The sequence below is a fragment of the Anser cygnoides genome, chromosome 11 (assembly GCF_040182565.1).
Source record: "Anser cygnoides isolate HZ-2024a breed goose chromosome 11, Taihu_goose_T2T_genome, whole genome shotgun sequence".
NCBI lineage: Eukaryota > Metazoa > Chordata > Aves > Anseriformes > Anatidae > Anser > Anser cygnoides.
Window position 1 is genome coordinate 8708815 of NC_089883.1, and position 16249 is coordinate 8725063.

Below are 16249 nucleotides of genomic sequence, written 5' to 3' on the forward strand. Positions count from 1 at the left end.
ATCTTCATTGATTCCCTGTAATTACTGGCATCATGTTTTTCAGTGGTATTTAATAAGCTCTTCTAGAGTTCTTAATAGGATGAGTATTACTACATAAGATGAATTCTCTTCCATGAAGGAGAGGGGGGTCTATCCTTCAAGGGGCAAATATCCACTGAAGGACAGTGGTTGCACAACACAGCTCTGTAAATGAAGAGGTAAAGAAAAGTTTGGCTTGGAGAGGTTGTTCACCAATTTACTCCCATTTATGAAATTGTCCTTAGTTTTCCTGTGGCCAATGCTTGACTTCAGAAGCATTGATTTCTCTTTATTTTCCTCTTCATTTTCGGTAAATGATGTCATTTACAGAACACGACAATAGCTGGACTGGGTCAGACAGCTGACTGCCTCTGGAAACAGCCAAGAGCAGACTCCTGAGGAACAGGGCAAAAATATCACGGCAAACTGTGGGCATTTGCCAACGTGTTCTCCCAGTTCTTGGTAGCCAGAAGGCCTGGGACTGTCTGAGCTTCCCCAGGCACCGAAGTGGTGTGAATTTGTAGGCTGGTGGAGTTGATTCATAATGATTTTTGAAGGTGGTATGGGAAATCTTTTTTTTTTCCAAAAGAGGGTTATGCTGGCACAAATCTGTGCAGCAGGACATGATGGATGGGCCCCTATGTCACATCAGGGGGTGATGTTCCTGGAGGCTGCAGTCAGGTACTGTGACTGCTCTTTGTTAGTGATACTCAGGCAAGCACAAAACATATTGCCGGTGCAGTAGATCTGAATTTGAACAAGAAAGCAATTATGGTGCCAGATTTCCATTAACGGGTAGAAAAAAGCAAGCCCAAGGTTTCTTCTGCATCTCAACTTGCAACCTGATGTTCAGATAAGATGCAAACACAATATTCAGTGGCTAACTGTGAAGCACTGGAAATAAGGCAGTTGTGTTTGTTCTCAGGTACGGGCTTACGTACTTTCATCTAGGCACTTCTTTTTGAATAGCGTGGCCTTCTGTGACACCATGGAGCATCTTTTATGTGCAGACTTAATTGAAACAGTCTTATTTATAGCAGTGAATATTCATTCTTGTTAAAGGTGGTTCTGAGGGAGGCTAATAAATGCTCTCCTTTTCCTTTGCATCAGCTAATGATCTGGAAAACAAATATACTGCCATTCCCTGGGAAACCTATCTTGCAATGCTGGATTATACTGGATAAGAGTTGTATTTTACCTTCCGTTTATTTATTATTCACCTCTCTCCAGTGCATAAAGCTCCTATGGTGATGCATCAGGCAGACCCGGTGGGCAGCCCGTGTCCCAGAACTGGAAACGTTAGTCTGAGACAGGAGATGAGAGACGATAGATGGAGCCAGAGAGACAAAGAAGTACAAGGAGATAATTAGACCAAATCCATCAGTGCAACTCGCCATGGTGTCTAGGTGCGTTAACATCGTGGCAGAAGTGTGTAAGGAGGGTCTCCTGAGGTGTCTGTGACAGTGCTGAAATATTACCTTTGATACTCTACAACCAAGGAACATCATTTTAAACAATCTAATTGTAGAAGGAGTAATTTTTAAACACATTGGTGGTTCTGTGCTCAACTTAGCTCTCTGTTAGCTATCCATGGTTTATCAGCCTGAAGCCTGGCTTACATCTAGCATGCTTCTTCATGATAGAAGCAAATGTTGGCCTTCCAAGAAGTTTTATTGAAGGGAGACATCAGCCCTTCGTGCAGCTGCGGCACAACATGGAGCTGCCAGTTTTTGTGGGCAGAGGTATCGCAGTGTTGCTGCGTGAACTGTCCAAAACTGTATGCTGACTGTCACTGGTCATGTAACTTTTTTCCCCTGCGGTGATGTTTTGTCACTTAAACAACCAGGACACATGGTGGCATCCTTGAATTTGGTTATTTTGCATAGCTGAATGCAAGGCTATACTGCAGTGAGATCTGGGGAATATGAGCCTGTCCTGAGCGCTTATTCTGTCTTTCCACAGCCAAGGTTTAACCAATGATGCTGTCAGTGGCAGTCGGTGAACACAGTTTATGGGCCAGCACTCCCATGAACTGCCTGAAGCTGGAAAAGGTCTGCATGGGGTGACCACTGCACAGGGGCACCGGCTCCTGCTGGGGAAACTCTGTGGGTAAAATGAATGACAAAGGGTGAAAAATGTTCCTGGTCAGCACTCCCCTCTAATGACTCCTGGCAAGTGATCCTAGGCTGCCTCTGACTCATACTGAATCCAGTCCATTCTCAACTGAAGCCTTTTAGTGATGAACATTATTAAATCAGGAAAACCGGGATGAAATGAGATCTGGATCATAAAGCTGGGAAATGGCTGGCAACTTCTAAGCTCTTTTGGGGTCCCCAATCCTGCATGTTCTCCCATGAAGCCAAGAGGGGCTGGACTTTAACTTGATGATGCCAGCTCTGTCCTGCAGCAAGAGCCAGAGTGCTGCTGCATGTATTGATTCACCTAAGCAATTTCTGACTTTTGGAAATTACATTGAGCTCTGAGAGCAGCAACTTTGGCAAGCCATGAACAGACCAACAATGGGATGAGAAACCTCTGAACTGCAAAAACAACCTCACTCGCACCTTCTCCAATTCTTCTGTTTTTGCAGAAGTGCCTCCTTCTGTGAGCTTTTGCAATTACCTCTCATTAGCCATTGACAATAAAGGAAGAGAAGGCATAAATTAGAAGCATGAATCATGCCCCAATTTAGCCTGTCTCTTCTGCTAATAAAAAGCATATGCTTCTCAGATACTCCTCTGCATTAAAGCTGGGAAGGGAGGCAGCAGGATGAACGAGGCAAAGCTGAACCATGCAGGCTTTTGCAATGAAATTGTTTCAATTTTCCTTTAAATAAAAGAATTCTCAATTAGAATTTTATTCTGTTTTGTATGAGGTATGTGCCCAAACTAGTCCTCCATTCCCAAACATGTGGGAGGAAAACTTGGTTTCTGGTGAAGTATCTGTGTGTCTCAGTTAACTGTGTGGCTCTGCAGATTGTGATTAAGCAAATTTTATATAATCTGCATTTTACAGATGAGGCAATAGGAATGCCCTCAGTACGGTTCATAGGAAGATCTGTATGAGATTATTGCCGCAGCAGCGAACTCACCTGTAAAACCTGTGAGTTCCTTCTGGCCCTAAACTCCTGAGTTTGCAGGTTTGACAAGGGCATTAATATTTTTGAGGGTTTCAAGCAGTGTAATGATAGAATAAGCAGGCAGAACAAATGGACTCTTAAATATCCAATAAGAATCTAGAAATCAAAACAACATCAGCTCCATTAATTCCTTTTCTTGAAACAACAGAGGTAATAGGGATTAAGATTAGGCTGTAATGCTCAGCTGATGATAGAAAGACAGCACTTGTGAGAATGCACAGTTGTTTCAAGGAGATCACATTTAAAGAAAAAGTGATGGTATCTTAAGCCGAAATAAAGCAAGGACGTGGGTACAAGAAAATCCAAATTATTTCCTCTGGAAGACAGATCAAACCCCACTTTTATTTGATTGCAATCTTTCCTGCAAACTTTCTGTAATGCTTTAATATATTGTGATTTTTTTTTCTGTATAAGATCCTTACAAGTAGTGCTTGGCTGAGTTATGACAGTGCTTTCAGTTTACAGAAAGTTGCAAAATTCAAACAGGTCAAACCTACATCATAGAAAGAAGCAGGGATTAGTGAAAACAAATGTGTACTAACAGAACACAGATTAAATATTGATGATTCCCAAATTTCCACATGGTAGTGAAACAACCTTTGGTACTCGGATGGAATAACAACAAGGCTACTTACTTGGAAAGAACTTTGCAAAAACTCAGTGCAGATCTGTTGCAAAAAAAAAGACTTAAAACTTCATCAGCTAGCTGTTGTACTATTATGTTATTGCTTTTCAGGAGAGAAACAAAAGCAAGGCGGTACATAGTGTGCTTGCTAAACTGCTCTATTTCTCTTCTTATGCTGCTGCTAACATATCAGAAGAATCTCTCATTTGAGTATGTGCTAAAAATTTAGCCTCTGGAAAAATGTCATGGCACAATTCCTTGCTTTACAACACCCAGAAATCCCAAAGTGTGCCGAGGGTTGTGGGCAGTGGTGTGTGGTGAGCTGGTGGGGAGTACAGCAGGGAGGAAACGCAATGAAAGTAGTAGATCTTTGTCCTTCCAGTGAATTTAACCAAAGCCCCAGCAATGCCCTGCCCGATGTGATTGCAACAAAGCAGCAGCAATTGCCCAGAATGAGCAATGAAATTTAAGCAAGAGTTCTGAGGTATAATTAGCAGCATTTTGAGAAAGTGTCCGTACCCTGCCCCAAAGGCCAAAGCACTTCCTCTCTTCCAAGAGAGACCAAAACCAGGCAAACCAAGAAAAGTGGCTTTCAGACAGTGTATTTTTGCCCTCTATCTTCAATGCAGAAAATGTACCGAAGCTGAAGTAACCCAAAAAGGACAGTTTCTGGATAACAAAAAACAGGCCCTGCCCTGGTGTTCTCCAGCTATGCGAACACCAGCCACACAGGCAGCTGCTGCTGAGAGGAAAGGGAGTGAAGTTGTGAAAGCTGGAATCTTCTCCGGGGGCTTTTCTCATCCAAAGCTCCTTCACTTTGCTGGAAACCTTCCCTTTGACTCCATCTGCCCTTGGATCTGGCCTTCCTGGTGTCCCAAAGGCTCCTGAGAGCCTTGGGAGGGAAATAGCAGCAGGGATGAGCCTTTCCTGCTGCACAGCTGGTGGAAGAGGAGCCCTGTGGTAACTGCGGGGTGATAACAAGCAGAACAGTTCAGATTAAACATCTGCAAATCCACATGGCTAACACAGCTCAGGCCAGCAGCACCAGATAATGAAAGTTATTATATGAAATGCAGCCCTTATTTTAGAAGTTAATACTCATCTTTATCTACTCTAAGTTCTTTCTGTGAAAACTGTAAATGCTCCATCCTTTCCAGAGCCACTTCAGGCCTGCTGCACGGAGTGCGTAATACGCTGATAGTTAAGGTTTTGTTCAATTTTATACTTGAAAGGCTGAGTCCTAGGCTCTAATCTGCTGAAGCCTGCCACTTCTGGGGGTGAGACCATGCAGCGAGCTCTAAGGTTAGAAACCAGCAAAAGCTCTCTGGATGCTTGGGAACTAGGTGCTGGCACTGATTGCCCAGGCAGATTTTTAGGAAGGGACTAGGGAAATTTCCGTCGAGTACTTTTGGTAGCACTGGTTGGTTCCGCCATGGGGCGGTCGTTCTCTTAAGAGCCCTGTGCTCCTTCCCTTTGTTCTGCTTTCATTTCTTGTCTGGGTCCTGGGAGCTTGGTGTTTTCTGCTTCCCATCTGTGCCAGTTCTTAGAAATAAGCATCAGATCCCACGGTGTCTTTGGGACCCTGCATTACCGCATGAGGGCTCCTGCAGCACTTCAGACCCTGCGGACTAGTGGCTCGTCCTGCTGTGGAGAAGAAGCCATCCTTTTCAACCGAGAGGCAACAGTGTCAGCTGGGCCGTAAAACAAACCGCATGTTTCTCCCCATTCAGAAATTGTACAAGAATTCCCAAGCTAGCTTATTAACTGATAAATACTAATATCATCACCTGTCATGGGAAAAGAGGAGGAGGCTTTAAAATGATCTCCTGGGAAATACAAGAGCCTGCGCCACGTGAGTGGAGTCAGATGTGTGGATCCAGCAGGCCAATTTTATTTCCTTTGTTATGATAGTTAAAAAGCATAGTGAAATCCCTGCTAAATTCAACCATTTTTGGATCCTTCAGAGTAACAGATTTAAATCTTAAATTGTGCTGGAGCTTCTTTTGGAACAGGGGTAGTTGTTTCTCGAAGTGCTACAGGAACTTGCCCCAGGCAGGTGCTCTCTCTTCCAGTCCTTAGTCACAGCCACAGAGCACTGCAGCTTGTTCTTGTAAAGTATGCAGGGACAAAATTTGCCTGGCTGGAGAACATCCATCCCGCGGAAAAGGGAGTTTAATATTCACTGAGTGCTATTCATCAACTCTGAAGTCCCCACTTTTGGAGATTAATTGATTCATTCCTTCCGTTGCCCAGGACAAGAGCTGCGGACTCCTTGCGCTCTCTAGGCTGCACATCCCACTCAGCAGGCATTAGCATGCCAGCAGGGTTTATTTTTTTTTACCTTCCCCCATTAGATAACCTTCAGCCAGTTGGGAAGAGGGCCTGGGAACAGGGGAGCAGGTAACAAGGCAGCCAGAAGCTTCCCACGGACTCTGGACATGGCAGAGATGTGGACCATCCACTCATGAAAAGATTTCCTTTCCTATCCCATTTCTAGTTACGTTCATGTGAGAGAAGGGCACAAACACCAAATGTCTGCAAATAAGCAAGGATAAGTTTGCTATAAAATTAGTGAGGGTAAAAAAAAAATAAAAAAAATAAAAAGCAATAATGACTTGGATACTGGCGTTGGGATCTACACACGTACTGAGAGAAGGATGTTTTGTCTGTGCATACCCCGGGGGTATTCATCTGCTGAGAAACATTTTCTCCTGCAAGCTGGAAATGGTTTGAAATGCCTTCAGGATCGCAGCCAGCTCCCCATCTTCTGCTCCCCCTCCTCGCTGTCCCTCTGGGCTGTCTGTCCAGAGGAGAAACACAGAGGGAGGGGAAGCTGCTCCTGCTGCCTCACCTGGCCATGTCCCCTAAGAGCTGGCTCCCTGGGACAGTCTCTGGGTGCACCAGTGGCATCTCCTGCTCTCTGCACCCGTTGGCAAGAAGTTCATATGGCCGTTAGCACTTCTGGAGGAAAATGTTAATATTTGCACGCTCTACCAGGCTGATCAAGCATCTAATGCTCAGCAGGTAGGAGAAGAAATGAGAGGAGACAGAAAAAATTGATTCAGAGACCTCAGAACAGTGAATCTTCCCATCAGTGGCCTCTGGACCAGAGTTTCTTTGTAGCTGGCCTGGCACAGACACTTGAAACCAGCCAGCTGGGGATCATAACCATCGCATACAGCACCAGGACGGCAGCTCTGCTTGTATTTTGGAGGGGTTGCACACAGAGATGCAGAAAACATAGCACCATAAGGCTCCTTAGCAACTTTTACAAACCAAGGACATTTAAAACAGTCTGAGGTTTACTTTGTTTTGTACTGGTGGCAGATTTGGCCTTTAGCCTGTGCCAGAATCAGGAAGAGTGGAAAAAAGTCTCTGGTTTGTCTTTGCCTTCCTGCGATACCTACACTGAACAGCTCCTTACTCCGTTAAATCCAATTTCCTCAGTACTATTTCTGGTATAAAAGTAAAGGGTCATTGAAGTTACACTGATTGCAAAACCAGTGTAAAAGTGAGGAAAATTAAGCCTGTTCATCTCTTAGCCAGTGTGTAATTTTTAGCTGGAGCGAACATATTGCCACAAACTTGTCAGCAAACAAAATGAACAGCGATCAGAAATACCTGGGGAGAATGTGCTTACTGGTGTGTGAAATGCCTCGGCCGTCACTCAAGCAATCCTTGCAGCTCCAAGGACAAACGAGCAGCGGCTGTGTGGTTGCATTTCAGGACACGAGCCCACGTTGAGCTGTTCCTTCAGCTGCCTTTCCATCTCTCTGATGGCATGTGTGAGTGGTCTGCAGATCCCCAGGGCTGCTGGGGGGATTTTTTTTCCCCCTTCGCCCAGCACAGCCTCAGGCCAAGTAAATCTCAAGCCGCGGGGAACGCGACTGCAGTTGCTGTAAACCAAGGTTAGATGTTTCACGCTGTAATCAGAGCTGGCAACTTCCAGTGAGCTTTTCTACTACTTAAAGGCAGAATTGATTGTATGGTAGCAGAGCTGAGATCATGAAAGAGCAATTTCTCTTGCACAGGCTCATCTGGGCTAGTTAGCTGACCTGCTCTGCAAACTCTAATTTTAAAATAGTCAGACAGACGCTTAAGCTTACAGCTAAGCCTTGAAGGAATCTCTAGGATCCTCCTGAAACCCCTCAGCACAGATTAAAAGTCCCACCACTCGTTGACTTCTGGATGCGCGATTCTGGCACTCAGAGCTTTGCCTGTTCAGTTAGCAGATGTTGTCGTTGTTTGCAGTCTGCCTTCATCTGTCTCTACTTCTTTCTGCTCATCCATAATCAAGTTTTTGAGCTACAAATGAGCTACTCAACAACCCACAGCCTTATGTTCCTATCATAACCCATTAACTCTGGGCATGCATTGGAGGAAGTTTCTATTTCTAGAAGAGTGGGGAGAGGGTTAACAGAAGTTGCCCAGACACACAAGTCTTGTGTTAAAGCTGGTATTAATCACATCACTCAAGGTGTTATTGGTAGCAATCAGCCATGGTCACAGGCAGCATATTGACCTGTCCGACTGTATAACAATCCATAACATTTGATTATCCGTTTCTTGAATTAACTATTAATTGTTCATTAGCCTGTTATAAAGTATTCATATATTCATCTTTCATGTAAGGCATGACTGCAATGCTAAAGTCTTATATTTGACCTCTAGATTCAAACAACCCAAAAATAAGTAAGAAATTAGTTTTAGGAGCATTCACATCTCTGAACGAGCTGCACATCAACACCTAGTCCCAGCATTTTGTTGGATGGGGGGGATTCATCTTCCCCGATTTTCCCTGTGTCTTGCTGAGGTTGTTCATCTGTGTTCCCTCCCTCTCCTATTAAAGGAGAGACCGTGGCATTATCAGAGCAAAATAGATTGAACCCACGCATTTCAGATCCCAGGTTCAGGATGGGTTGAACCACTCTGACTCTGGAGATGGCCGACCTGGAGAAACCAAAGAGCTGAGGTGCAGTGAGACTGCTGCCCACCACTCCCTGCTCTGATCCAGCAAAGTCCTCCAGGAAATGCTTCAGCCAAAGGGCTGGAGGCTCCAATGAGCCATAGCGTTTATCTAGGGCAGGGAACATGTACCACATCATGCAACGGTGTCTTCTTAAGGGAATGGTTTGCTTTACAGGGCACCTAAGCTGGCTGAGGGCGTTCAGATGTTCACACAGGGCATGAGGAGCTTACGCACCAGCACAGGACGCTCATTTCTATCACATCAGGATGTCAAAGGAACCTTGAAATTTCAGCAGGGCATTCAATTCACGGGCACATCCATTGAAAGGCCTTATATCTTTGGCTGCACAACTTTCTCATTCTCTCTGGCTCTTAAGACTAATAACAGCAAAGCTAGCTGATGCTTATGGAAATATTTTGTCCGACTTCCAAGCTGGGCACTGCACTCTTTCTGGTGTGTTTAGACTCCAGTCATCCTCCTTCATCATCTCCATGTCCTACATCATCAGGCAGCAATGTGTCACAAGATTACACACCGCGAATTAAGCCTCACAACAAAGTGTTCTGAGCCAGGAACGTACGAGAAGTAAATTTTGGCAAATCACATGAGGAGCAGAGAAGAACAGCAGATGTTTCCAATAGGCAAATGTTCCCAGTTTGGCCTTGAGTCTGTACTCTGGACCAATCTCTGGCACAACGCTGGAGGATGTTATTTGAAGGGAACAATTGTGGCTTAGAAATCATTTTTGCTCATCTTTTGATCCCAGTGCTGTGCTGGTATCTGCAAATTCTGGGAGAGCTGACACAAATCCCTTCCAACCTCATTCTCATCCAAAGACACCACGAATTTCTTTATTTTCTGTCCCTAACTCTCCATGGCAATCATCCAACACCTGCATTTGAGCCACTAGAGGCAAAGATCCAAAACATTCACCAGGGGAATGGAGTGGCGAGAAGGCAAAAGACAATCTGCCATGATATAAGGTGGGTAATTCCCTTTCAGTGTCTGCGCAAACACCCAGGCACCGTGGCAGCGAGCCTGACAGATGGCTAGAGCGGAGCGATGGGCTTGGAGTCACTGAGGCATGGCCACCTTCTATCTTTGAAAGGAAGACGTAGCCTGGATGGTAGTTGTCTGCTTCTTCGGGACCAAGCTGACGGGATGGATGCTCACCTGGGGTGTGCTAAAACCAGGCAGGCTCCCCACTAGTTCTTCTTCTGCATCCAAAAACGTCAGTCCGTGTGTCCGTCCTGCCTGTTTCTGGCCCACCAGCCCTTTAGGTGTTGGCACATGGAGCCGGGCGCTCGGGCCAAGGGCCGCTCAGGTGCCAAGTCCTCAGCTGCTGCTGCTCGGCACGGCCCCGCTGCGTGACTGCGGCTTGGCACGGGCGGCAGCAGATCCGATGTCCCCTCTGGGGATGCCTTTGCTCTCCTTGGATCCTGTCCTGTGAGGGGAAGCCACAGCTCCTGGTTTGGGGGTGAGAGAGCAGCTACCAGTGGTGGGGCCTCCAAGCAGGGACCCCTGTGGGGGGACACTTCCAGGGATGGGGAAGAGGGCTGAATTTCTCACTGAATTTCTCCCCATTGCTGGGTGCAGCCTGGGGCAGCCACCCAGGGACAGGCTCGTGCGAGGCTGGCAGCGCGGCCTCAGGGAGGGAAAATACTTTAAATGCTCTCTTTCATTTCTTTCCTCTTTTGTTTCATCAAGCTCTCTGCTCAGCAGCCTACCTCTAATGTCGCCTTTCAAGTGATTTCCCTTGCTGCTTTCACTACCACGAGTTTATCCCTCCTGGAGAGGTGAGCTGGGGATGTGTTGAATACGAAAAGAGAAAGGCGAGGTAATCAAACACCTGCTCCCACTAAAACAAAGCTTTCCCTCTTCACAGGCTATTGAGCACTGATGCGGAGAGGCGAAGGCGAGCACCAGCCCTCGCCCAGCACAAGGTCCAGCCATCAGAGAGGGCAAATCAGGGTCGTAAAAGCACAAAAATCAGCCGCGCTTTGTGCCCCGGTTTCAGCCACTCTGCCCAGTCCGGGAATATTTTGCAGACATTTCAATCGAAAACTACTGGCGCTTTCGTTGCTGCCTGTTTCTATTGCCAGGCATGGAAAGAACAAGTATGGAGTGGATAAATTTAAAAAAAAAAAAAACAAAAAACTTTTGTCATTCTCATTGGAAGGCAGAGCCCCAGAGCTCTTCACAGAGGGACTATTGTGCCTCCATGCATCCCACCAACATTGGCCAGATCTGGCCGTGCTTGGCCCATTTCACTGCAGGCATTGCGCTGCCGCTCCAGCTGGCACCTCATGCGAAATCATGCCAAAAGACTGAAAGCTGGCCCAACAATCCACTCGTGATCACTTACAGGAGTGGGGAGATTGGTGTTTTACAGTACTGATGGGAAAAATAGGACAGGGCCAGGGTTAAAAACAAGCCCAAAAGCCAGGAGGATTTCTGTACCCCGACTTTTGCACTTTTCCTGTCCAGTGACACTAAGAAAGCAGCTAAGGAGTGCCAGCTGATCTGAAATACTCCATCAGCTGTCCTAGGCCAGCCTGGTGAAGTGCCCTGGCAGTGCCCTCACAAATGCTGACCTGAGCATCCTCAGTCAGAGCACAGGTTGCAAGGAATTCCAGATGGCTTCTCCTTGCCCCTGGTGGCTGACTTGCAATAATTTCAGGGGGAGCTGTGCATGATGCCCATCAGCAGAACAATCCATGTAGGAGGGTCATTTTCCCTGGCTGGGAATGAGAGCCTCTGGTCCTTTGGCCGTTGCCGTCATCAATCCCACATCTCAAAAGAACTTTCTCCATATCAAACACTTGTTAGGGACAGCTTTTTGAGAAATAACCCTGTATATCTTGTGCAGTACAGTGGCATCAGCCCCAAAGAGCTCTCTCCCAGATCAGACAGCTAAAAAAATCCCATCTGGTCCTGACTGCTCTGAAACAATAGAGATGCAGAGGTATATATTTCAGACAAGCAAGCCCCAAGGCAAATCTGTGCAAGTCTCTACAGACTGTACTAGTGCTAGAATTGTAACCAAAAGGAAATAAGCTGCCAAAACATAGCAGGGCTCAGCGATGTTTTACACATTGCTGTTTTATAGACTCACCTGCACGGCGAGCGTTTTGCACCACCTATTGTACTCTCTCCTTCGTGCCCATATTTCATTATAGGTTTGCCATTTCTCAACGTGTAAAAATAGGATGTGCTGGCATGGTTTAAGTGGTGCTAAGAGCACCATGGAGAGGCACAGCGATAGCTGTGAGGGAAAGAAGAGAAGAGAGGAATTCTCCCGAGCAAAGAGCAATATCAAGCGAATGCTGAACCGACAACCTCTTCTGCTGGGACCGAAATGCTCTGGCAAAAAGCCACCACCATGTACATCCGTACAGCAACCAGCAGCCCCTCAGAGGAGAGCACATCAGGAATGCATTCAGCACACAAAGTCTCAGCTGAATGAGACAGTGCAGACAAGATAATCCTGCTGTTTTATCTATCCGAGGGAAGTCAGGTTTGGATTTGAAGGGCAATTTTCCAGGACTTTCCACCTTGTAAATTCAAAAGCAAGTGGCTGTACGCTGGTGCCAGTCTCACACCTCCCTCGTGTCAAGGATGATTCAAGACAAGTGAGAGGGAGGTCTCCAGGGCTGGTTTTCTGAACGGGCTGTTTTCACTCCACTGCAGCACGGCGCAGTGCTCAGTGCTATCCAGGTCGCTGAATTTTCAGCACTGATACGTCCCATGCATGCTGTGCCCCTCATGGGCTTCCATTTGGTGCTGGGTCTGGTCAAACGGACCTCGTGGTGGTAGTGTTTGGGGGGCCATCAACTCTGTTAGTGCCTTGATGGAATAAAGACTGTGTGTGGCTGGAGGAAAAGAAAATAAGGAGAAAGTGGGCTGGAGGTGATATTGGAGACTTGTTTGCCAAGATTTAATACATTTTGGATAACTGACAGCTGGCTTTCCACAGCCACATTTTTCCTCTCAATTCTTTTTATTTCCTCAGGCAACATTTACTTCTGCTTTTTAAACAAAATACAGTCAGAGCCAGGATATCGCAGTGCAGGCTGACTGACTGCTTTCAGACAGTTCTCCAAACCTCCTGAACATGTTAAACCACCCTTCTGAGCAGCAGGAATAAGGATGTGGCTCTACCAGGAAGCATTAGCGAAAACATTATCATTCATAAGAGCTGCTCAGTATTTCTGGGCTGAAATTATCCACAACAATATTTTTATAATTTTGTTTTTAATTTCTAGTAGTGGGAGGAAGAGTTGCTGTTCCAGCTGCAGAGAGAGCTTTTCTCACTATCTAACATGGTAATGTTTTTTTTTTCCAATGCTGAGAAACAGCAAATGAAACACGGGAGGCTGAGGCCATCACCAGATCTTGGCATCACAAAAAATACGTTACTGGGGTGGGGCTGGGACATGGTCAGCGAGTTGCCGGCTGTACAGACCTGGAGCCTGGTTTTCAGCAGCTGCACATGCTGGATTTATCAGCCCGTATGAGATATGGCACCGCAGAAATTGGTCTGAGACCGCTGGACTATTTACTACCACTATACCAGAATAATTCATATGCTTATTCCCTGCTCTGAATACATCCAAAACTAAACCTCCCAGGTGAAGTTGCACTGATTTAAAGCTGGCCATAAATCTGTTGACCCTTGCCAAGCCAAGATTTTCTTTTTTATTTTTATTTTTTGAAGCAGGGGAAATATGAGTCTCTGTGGTGTAGGGAAAAAAAAAAAGACAATTTTCCAAACTCTGCAGTGAGAGAGAAAAATACTTTTGCATATTTGTCCTTCGTCCATAAGCATCAAGCAAATCTTCATACCCTTTATGCTGCATTGTCCCCTCATCTTGCTCTGTTTCCCGTTTGTTTTTATCTCCCAAAGCTTTCCACAGTCTCTCCTGCAGTCCCCTAAATTTTCTCCCTGGCCTCTTGCACAGGGACTGAAACAAGCTTGGATTGCTTGTCCCCGCCTAACCAGGGAGAGCAAACAACCCAAAGCAAAGTCCCCGTGCAGCCCCGTTATCAAAATGTTCCATCAGCACACTTGGATTCAGCACCCGCCCAGTGCACTGTCCCTGATCCGCAGCCCACGGGGGGAGGCAGACCCAGGAGAGCCCGAGACATCTCCCCCTTACCTGCACCCTGCTGTATGCGGGAGGATGCTTTTCAGCACAGGGTGAGCATGGCTGATGCAGGATCTCTCATGTCCCTGAGCCGGTGCACTGATAGCAGATAGCCCGTGTTTTTATTACTGAGCAGATATTTTTACCCTTTGGGAAACAGAGCTGATTTTAGGGAGGGAAAATGCTTCACCAGCCTGCTGATGGCCAGATTTTGGAAAGCCTCCTTATTCAGGACAGCCTGAGTCATTTTAGGCTTGCTTTCAACTCCCACTGTTTAACCATTAAGCTTTTTTGTAATTCCCTTCCACGAATAGGTGCCTGTGTCATACAGCATCTCACTTCTCCTTCATGGCATCCTTTCTTAGCCTTTGGACAAGAAAAGGAACAGGTCTTTGGTAACCAGAGTACGTAGAAATCTCTAAGTTCGTTTGCTGGTTTATTGCAATGGAAAAGAGATTTTCTTACTGTAAACGCATTAATATATTCTGATTAGCCTTGAACAGTGGTAGGAGGGAATAAGATAAGGTCTCAACATACTTCAGAAGTAAACAGCAATGTGTAAAGTTGTTTTAACAGCTTTAGGATGAGTTTAAATTAGGTGATTTTTTTTTTCTAAATGACATATCTTGAAAAAAATAGCCCTTCAGCTCTTTAATGACACATTCACTTATATCACTTAGATGTTCCATGCTACTTCTTCTACAGGCACGGCTGTGTGAAGTGCCAGCATTGTTGTGATCTAAATTAACCAACTACTTCCTTAGCCGTTCTGCTGGTTAGCTAATTTTAAGGATGCAGATTTTCCCCATGAAATTCTCAGCTGGACACCACATCAAGGGTCTTTGTGTAGCACCAAGCATGGTGGCCCTTGACCACGGCCTCCAAGAATAGTGAAAATAATGAATTTGGGCCATCCAGACAGGAGTAGTTTTTCTCAAACTAAACCATTTGGGGATGTTGGAATCCCTTCAAGCCCCAAAAGCACTCACCATGCATTTTCTCCAGGGCTTTGGAGATTCCCTGTGGACAGCAGAAAAAGGGATTTTGTCCGTTTTGTCCACTTCTTCCAGTTATCACTCTGTCTTCTACTTAATAGTCCCTTACCGGGGCTGGGCAAGCATTTCTGCAAACCTACTGAGAAATTTGGCTTGGAGGGCCAAGGGATGGGATGGGACTTGGGTTTCTCCGTGGTTATTGCCACGCAAGGGTCCTGGGCCTGGCGAGGAGGCGCTGGCTGGGGGCAGCTCCAGCAGCAGCCGGAGCAGGCTGAGCCCCACACCCGGGGACGCCTCGCCCACGTCCTCTGGGTTCTGCGGTGTGCAATAAACAAAAGAAACCCCCAAAACCACAGACCGACTGTGTTGGAAATGTTGTCCCCAGTGTGAGGGAGTATTTGTTGGGTTCTGAGAATTGCCAAGATTACAAAATCCAGATCTCATTGGGAGTTACGTAGTGTGAAGCTTCTCCTCCACCATAGTTGTTGGTATTTTTAAAGAATATTGAAGTCAGGGAAAACAAATCCCTTTATTTATTTATTTGTTTGTTTGTTTATTTTTCTGGCTTATAGATTGATTAGAAAGCAATTGGATAAATAACCACCTTCTACATTTTCCCATGTTTTCTCTTAAATGCCCATAAGAAGATGGGAGTTTTTTTCCATGCCTTTTAGGAGACTATTTCACAGAGATTTTGTCCTGTTACTGAGCTCAGACTTCTGCTTCTGCCTTTTCTATCGTGCTTCCCTTAGCATCACATTTTCGTACACACAAAACAATTCTTTTCTGTCTGCCTGAACATAGTAACCATAACCCTAGTCATTACTCAGTGAAGCTATATATATTTAGTTCATCATCTTTCCTCATAAATCAATCTTTTCAACTCCAAAATCATTTTAGCTGCTCTTTGAATTGTCTCCGGCTTCTCTATTTTTGCCTGGTAATGATGTGGCCCAGAACTGAATGCTGCATTCAAGGTAAGCTGCCACCAAAGTAATGGGGACCAGGGTGATTTCCATTATCTGCTGCTTGACACAAAACTTCACGTGAATACATTGCAAGAAGAGGTCTGTTCTTGTAAATGTAACAGCACTGAAAACAAATCAGGGGCTGATTCTCCTCCGTTTTCCCTCCAGCTGTCCTGAGCTGGGCTGGTGCTGAGCCCCACCAGGGCTTTTGCTGCAGGGACAGCGGGGCCAGAGGGATGTGGTGCCCAGCCTGTGGTGTAGTGCATCCCATGGGTCTTCCTCAGCACAGACCCTGCTTGCTCCATGGAGAACTCACATGCAGATGTTGCCACTGGAGAGGTACCACCCCAATCCTTGATCAGGCATTGCACAGTTACCAATTAGTTAA

At 45.9% G+C, this 16249-nt stretch overlaps 1 long non-coding RNA gene across 1 annotated transcript; it reads left to right on the forward strand.

The window, feature by feature from the left end:
• Positions 1-2609: 2609 nt before the first annotated feature.
• Positions 2610-10800, forward strand: LOC125183724 (uncharacterized). Its single transcript, XR_010834240.1, has 3 exons — positions 2610-3120; positions 10459-10547; positions 10637-10800. It is a non-coding gene; the product is annotated as an uncharacterized lncRNA (long non-coding RNA).
• The last annotated feature ends 5449 nt before the right edge of the window (positions 10801-16249 follow it).